Genomic DNA, 6,397 nt, shown 5'->3' on the forward strand with positions numbered 1-6,397 from the left:
AGGAGTCTCTACCTTGCATCTTTTTATCTTCTTGATGTTTCCTGACTAGTCAGCTGTACGCCGACAGGATCTTTTTACCATGAAGTCGGCGTCTTTTCTTATAATTTGGCATATTTGGACACCTTTCCTGTTTGTTCTCAGCGTGTAAACTGAGAACTTCATCTGCGTGTCTTGCAGGAAGAAAAGTTGGAGTCGTTTCTCGTGCTACCTTACTGCGTAGAATTTTTAACATATATCTTAATCCTATTTTTACTTCTCCTCGTGCGACATAATCGGATGTCCATAATAATTCATAATAATTCTTCATCTGAGGGTTTATTCGTTGGCGGTCGAACCACCGGACGTTCACTGCCTCTGTCTGCTGGGACTGTGATTGACTGCAATTCTGTTCCCCGCGGGGAAAAAAAAAACAGTAATAATCTATCTATCTATTATAACGTATCTATCTATTATAATCTATCTATCCATCTATCTGTGCATTGTGCGGCCACTTCTTACTTACAGTAACGAGCAAAACTGAGTCTACACTATTTCAAGCAACATAACTTTCTAAAAATTAGATCAAATGACTTGAATTTTATTGAGAAGTTAGAAGGATTAGTTTATTAGACGAGGTGTAAAAAATTTTTGAAAAAAATTTGAATTGGTCGGAATCGCAAAAGAAATAGTAAAAGTTGATTTTTTCAGGCTCTTTTATCTGAGCCTGTATTGAAAATTTAAAGAATGTATTTGATTCGTTCGAATAAATTATGTCCATGCTGAAAATTTCACCGGTATTGACTTATTCGTTTACGAGTTATAAACGATTAAAAATTGCGATTTTAAGCCGAAAATCGTGAAAAATGGCAATTTTTCCACTTTTTCTCTAAAGGGTGTGTGCCTGGATCACGCGAGTACTCAACAGCACAGAACGCTTCACGATTTTGCGTGTTATCCTTGCGCAGGGACCATGCTAATCTTCTCTGTATCGTTCCAAATTTAGTATATGTGCTGTCGAAGCAATTACATGTCAGACACAACCTCCATAATTTCCAACCAGGGCGTTTGATATGTCCCACCGGATATCTGGTGCAGCGAACGGACGATTATCGTCTGTGAGTTATGCACGATCTAACCACGAAATTATACTAAAGGCATAGAACATGTCAAGACACAACACAATCGTCCTACATATTTCATCGTCCATTACACAAGTATATATCATCGGAATTAAATCATATTTGGTTTAGTTTTAATCAGAAACATGTTGGTAAATATGTTGGTAAAAGTTTCATAAAAAAAAATAATGACAAATAAAGAAGTTTTGTAACTGGATTCGATTAGTCTTCTGGTCTCACACCGATATAGCCGACAATGTGTGCCACACTTCTCGGCGACGACGGCTCTTGACCTTTGCTGTTTTCGCCGTTTTCACGTCAGTAGCGTTTTCAAGTTATAGGTTTCTTATGACTTGAAGAGGGTACGACGGTTTCCAGCGTTCCCTGTGTAGTTCAAATGGGACGCTCGGCGAGAACCTCCGATTTCGTATCTTGTCAGTAAAAACGGCGGACTGACAAACAACGAGATTTCACTGTAATAGGCAGTCCTTATAGTAATAGTTATATAGTATTTGTATGGAGTTTTCTATTTTTTAAATATTTACCTCTTTGTGTATGCACAGGATCACGAGCAGGTTGAACCCATTTACGAGCAGACCCAGGAGGGAGCACAGCAGGATGGGCACGTCAACAAAAGAAGCGTCCATCTTCGAGTCTCTTGCTGAAACACGCCATTCGTAGCTTTATCTTAGTATTAAATAACGAATTTGTACGGTGTCACGTTGCCCTGATTTTCGGCCCGTCCGACGGGAGAAAAACCCGGGCAACGGCGGGTTTTTACAGACCGTGAAGCCGGGCCACGTTCGGCCGCGCGAAACGTGGTCCACCCGGGACAAACGGCGCACAGTGGTGCCAAGGCGGCAAAAAGTCCATTTTATAAATTTTCGATTTTTATAAAAAAAAATTATTTCTGTATAGCCTAATAGTGCGTGCATGATGTGCCAAAGTCAGATTTTTGAAAAAAAATTTTTTACGGAGATATACGCATGGTAAATAACCATTTCCTCGCTCCTGGGAATCCATCAGTTTTCAGTGCGAAAGTTATGTAATTACTCCGCCTATAATTGAATACTAAGGGGTCTACAAATCATATGGGTCATTGCAAATGGTTTTAACTATTGACTGGAAAAAAAAGTTTTCCAAAAAAAGTTGTTTAACATTAAGTAATATGGACTAACCTGAAGCCCCTTTGCGTTACGCTCATTTTTTATTTATGGCGGAATACAAAAAATCCTTTGAAAAGCTTCGATCTGGAACTAATCGTTTTGGCAAGTTATAATATTGATCTAGCTTTGTGCAAAAAATCACGAGATACTTCGAGATGCTTTCGCGGCAATTTAAGTTCAAATATCAACTTTCGGAATTTCCAAGAATGAATCGCACGGAAGTCATGATTATTTGATGTTTCAGGTGAAATTTTTAAGGGTTACATATCGGATAAGAAAAAAAAAGTGACATTCATACATATAAAAAGATATTTAATAACAATTTTTTATGTTAAATAAACGAAGTTTTCGTTCACTGGACTACTGTCGCAAAAATGCAACAGGTATTTTGTGGTAGTGCTCCAATGAACGCTGTAAAAATAATTTATGTCAGATAAAAAAAATTGTTATTAAATATTTTCTTATACATAAAAAATTAATAAATCGTATGCACTTCTCATTTTTCTTTATTATTTAGAAATATTCCTAAAAAATTTCACCTGGAACATCAAATAATCGTAACGTCCGGAAAATTCACTCTTGGAAATTCTGAAAGTTGATATTTAAACTTAAATTGTGACGAAAGGGTCTCATGATTTTTTGCACAAAGTTAGATCAATATTACACCTTGCCAAAACGATTAGTTCCAGACCAAAATCTATTAAAGTATTTGTTGTATGCTTCCATAAATAAAAAATGGGCAGAAAACGGAGATTTTCGATTAGCCCATACTACTTAATGTTAATAACATTTTACACAAATTTTTTTTGCCTAATAAGCGTTCTACCTGTGGCAATCTCTCGACAAATTTTCAAACAAATTCGTTGGATAGTTTCGTTTTTATAGATTTTTTGCCGCTTTTTGGCCATTTGGCACCACTGTGCGGCGTCTCGTCGACTCGATTTTCGCGACGGTTCTCTCAAGTTCGGTACTCAGAACGGGCGCCAGACACGAGGACGGTGCCACACGAAAAATTACGCTAAGACGCGAATCGGCCGCCGCGATCTCGATTCGACGAGCACCGCGCGATATCCTGGAAAGCCCCTACACGTGTCAGGGTTCTACGGGAAAGAAGGACGGGGCATTCCCCGCGGCGGGAAAGTTGCTCAGAATTACGACACACGAAAGTGGGCTTCTACTTTACATTTATTGTCGTTCGGGTGTTACAAAAAGCTGCCGGCAAAACCCGGCAGCGGTGGTCCGAGAAGCCCGCACGATTGTACAAAATACACGACGGATGGACGGTCGCTCGCGCTTATCGTACCCGAAACACAGCGTCTCGCAGGTGTATTCGGCAGCTGCCCTCAAATCGTTATCATACGCCGCAAACTGTTACTTATTGTAGGCAACCGTTAAGGTCCAGCTTTCCCAGGTGGCCTTGATCCGCCACAGTGTGCGTGCCGTGTGCGTGTGCCATGGTGTGCCGCACACAACGCTAGATCGTACAAGATTGCAAGGGTTCGGGAGGCGTCAATTTATGGCTCGATAATGTAAAGATGGGGCATGTCAGTGGTCAAAAGCGGTAGATGAAGGATAAATCTAGAGCGTTTGCCACCAGGCAGGTCCTACTTTTGCGTTGTCGAGCAACATTTTGCATTATTCGGTCGCATGATGCCGAATGCCCGAAATCTGCTATGCAGATGACACCCTGATTTATGCCGTGGGGGAGGACTGGAGGAGGACCAGGCACCACGGTGAGGCCGTCCTGGACTGCATGGTCGGGCGAATTCGGAGGATGGGGCTGACCGTGGCCGCCGCAAAGACCGAGGCGATCTGGTGGTATGGATCGCCTCGGCCGTGGCGGCTACCCCGTGGTCAAGACCTCCGGATTCGCGTCGCTAAAACCTCCGTCGAGATCGGGCCCAGGATGAGGTACCTGGTCCTGGTCATAGACGGCCGCTGGCGATTCGAAGGGCACTTCGGGCTCCTCGCCCCCCGACTGGAGAGGACGGCAGCCGCCTCGGGAAGCTCAATCCGAAGGCTCCAGGGATGGGAACACCGGGTGGGCCCCTCCGCCCGGGGTCTTATAGCGTAGGCAGTGGGGGAGGTTAAAACCTCCCCCGGGGTATGATGATAGCTGGGAGGTGTCCTGTTGAGTACACGCGTGATCCAGGCACCTTCCATTTAGCTTAGGTGGGCGTGGGTTCTGTAGTGGGTAGCCCCTTGGGGATCTTTCCCCAAGGGGTAGTCCCACATAACCCCGACTCCCCCCAGGGGGTCGGGGTATGCGTAACGTCATTTTCCCTACGGAAAAAAAGGGGGGGACGTGGGCAAATTTTGAAGCATAAACCTCGTTTTCATAATATCCCTAATATTTTTACTTGACAGAAACATATACAACAATACCTCCCGACCCCAATATAACACTAGATTTATTATTAACAATAAGTAATGTGCCGACTAAAGATAAAAGATTTAATAGACAAGTCGATGCACTTAATCCATGTAAAAAAAATGTTAAGGAGATAAGTAATACAGCCCGTAGATGACTAAAGGCCGAAAGTACTCCAAAAATATTTTTCCGGAAAATTATTAAAAAATAGTTTAAACATAGTTAAAAAATGTTTTTACAACAGCGTAACAACAATCATACGGTTAGAAATCGAAAAAACATCTAATTAAAGAAAAAAAAAATTGGACCCGGGCGAGATCCGAACCTGGTCCACAGCTACTGCACCAACCGGCGCCGTTGAAAATACCTTCGAAATATTGGGATATATCCTGCGTAGTATAATTGTTGTTTTTTGTATTACGCAATTTTTAAAGTCTGGACGATGTTTCCCTGAACTTAGAGATGTTTAATATTACATAATATATTTTTACGATAATCATAACTTAGTTTTTAACGGAAAAAACGCCGAAAAAAGTGGTTTTTATTTTTTCCTACTATGACGCACCAATCGCAGGAATTTGAAAAAAATTGAGCATAATGCTTAGGGCAATATCTCATTGTTAAATTAATTCTGTTCTAGTGTCTCTTCGATTTCCATATGAAATCGGCATTTTTTCGATTTTTACAGCCAGAGTTTGCAACCGAAAAATCTGAAAACGACTCGAAGTATGTGGTTTGGTGTCCGAAACGTGTCAGATTTTTTTCAGAATTTTAAATGGGGAAAATGGGCCAAAAACTGGATTTTCGTTTTTCCTCTATAACTACCTTTACAGATGTGCTATAGGACTAAAACTTGGCTGAAAGGTATCTTTTTTGGTAGGCTATCGAATGGCGCAAATTGGAATAAAATCCCTTCCAGGGCACATTTGACCCCCAAAACCGGCTATAGCCTTACTAAACATTTCAGTATTGCACCAGTAAATTCTACCATTTTCGTATGTATAGCATGAAAAAATATATATAGAAGGGAAATATTCTAGAAGAAATTTTTCGTTTTGCAGTTAAAATGGCTTCGTATGCAAAGGGTTAAAAGGTACCTGGCTCTTCTCCAGTGTTTATTTTTACGATATTCACGTTCGAACTGTGTGTACATTGCTACGCAACTGGTTATCATGGCGTCCATTGGTGAAAAATATTCCATGTCAGTGTGAGACCTTGTGCGCTCTTAGCGTCTGTTTTAAAATTTGTTCTGCTCGAATTAATAATTTGAGATTCAAGTGAACTGAACAGCACCACTGAACAAACGAAGAGCAGCACTCTTGCTCTTACAAATATTGCAGTTCTGCCAGCAAAAAATGTTAGCCGGATTTTCTGCCGCACCTGGCTCACGGTCGTATGAATTAAACTCTTCGTTGTATTTAATGTGTTCACCGGGATTACGTTCCCCCGACAGGCAGACCTTGCCACGGTCGAAGATTAACCCTTTGCGAACGAGTGTCGGCAAATAGCCGCCCAAGTCTTTTTACCGTTGCGGACGAGTGTCGGCATACCGGGTGGTTCACGACAAACAGGCCACCTAAATAGCTCCGTTAGGATTAGAGATAGAAGAAAATGTTAGAGAGAAAAGTTGTACTGTTAAAGGGGGCAAATATGGTGATATAAAAAAATGTTCCTATTGTAGTCGTTTTCAAGGTCTTTTGAAGGTCATCGATGATTTTCAAATAGCACCACATATTTTTAACCACCACACCACCATATTTTTT

General features: G+C 41.4%; 1 non-coding gene across 1 annotated transcript; it reads right to left on the reverse strand.

Annotated features, from left to right (window-relative positions):
• Nucleotides 1-899: 899 nt before the first annotated feature.
• On the reverse strand, nt 900-1,002 carry LOC143364102 (U6 spliceosomal RNA). The gene has a single exon (XR_013083993.1). It is a non-coding gene; the product is annotated as a U6 spliceosomal RNA (small nuclear RNA).
• Between the last annotated feature and the right edge of the window lie 5,395 nt (nt 1,003-6,397).

This window comes from Halictus rubicundus, unplaced genomic scaffold (assembly GCF_050948215.1).
Source record: "Halictus rubicundus isolate RS-2024b unplaced genomic scaffold, iyHalRubi1_principal scaffold0264, whole genome shotgun sequence".
Lineage (NCBI taxonomy): Eukaryota > Metazoa > Arthropoda > Insecta > Hymenoptera > Halictidae > Halictus > Halictus rubicundus.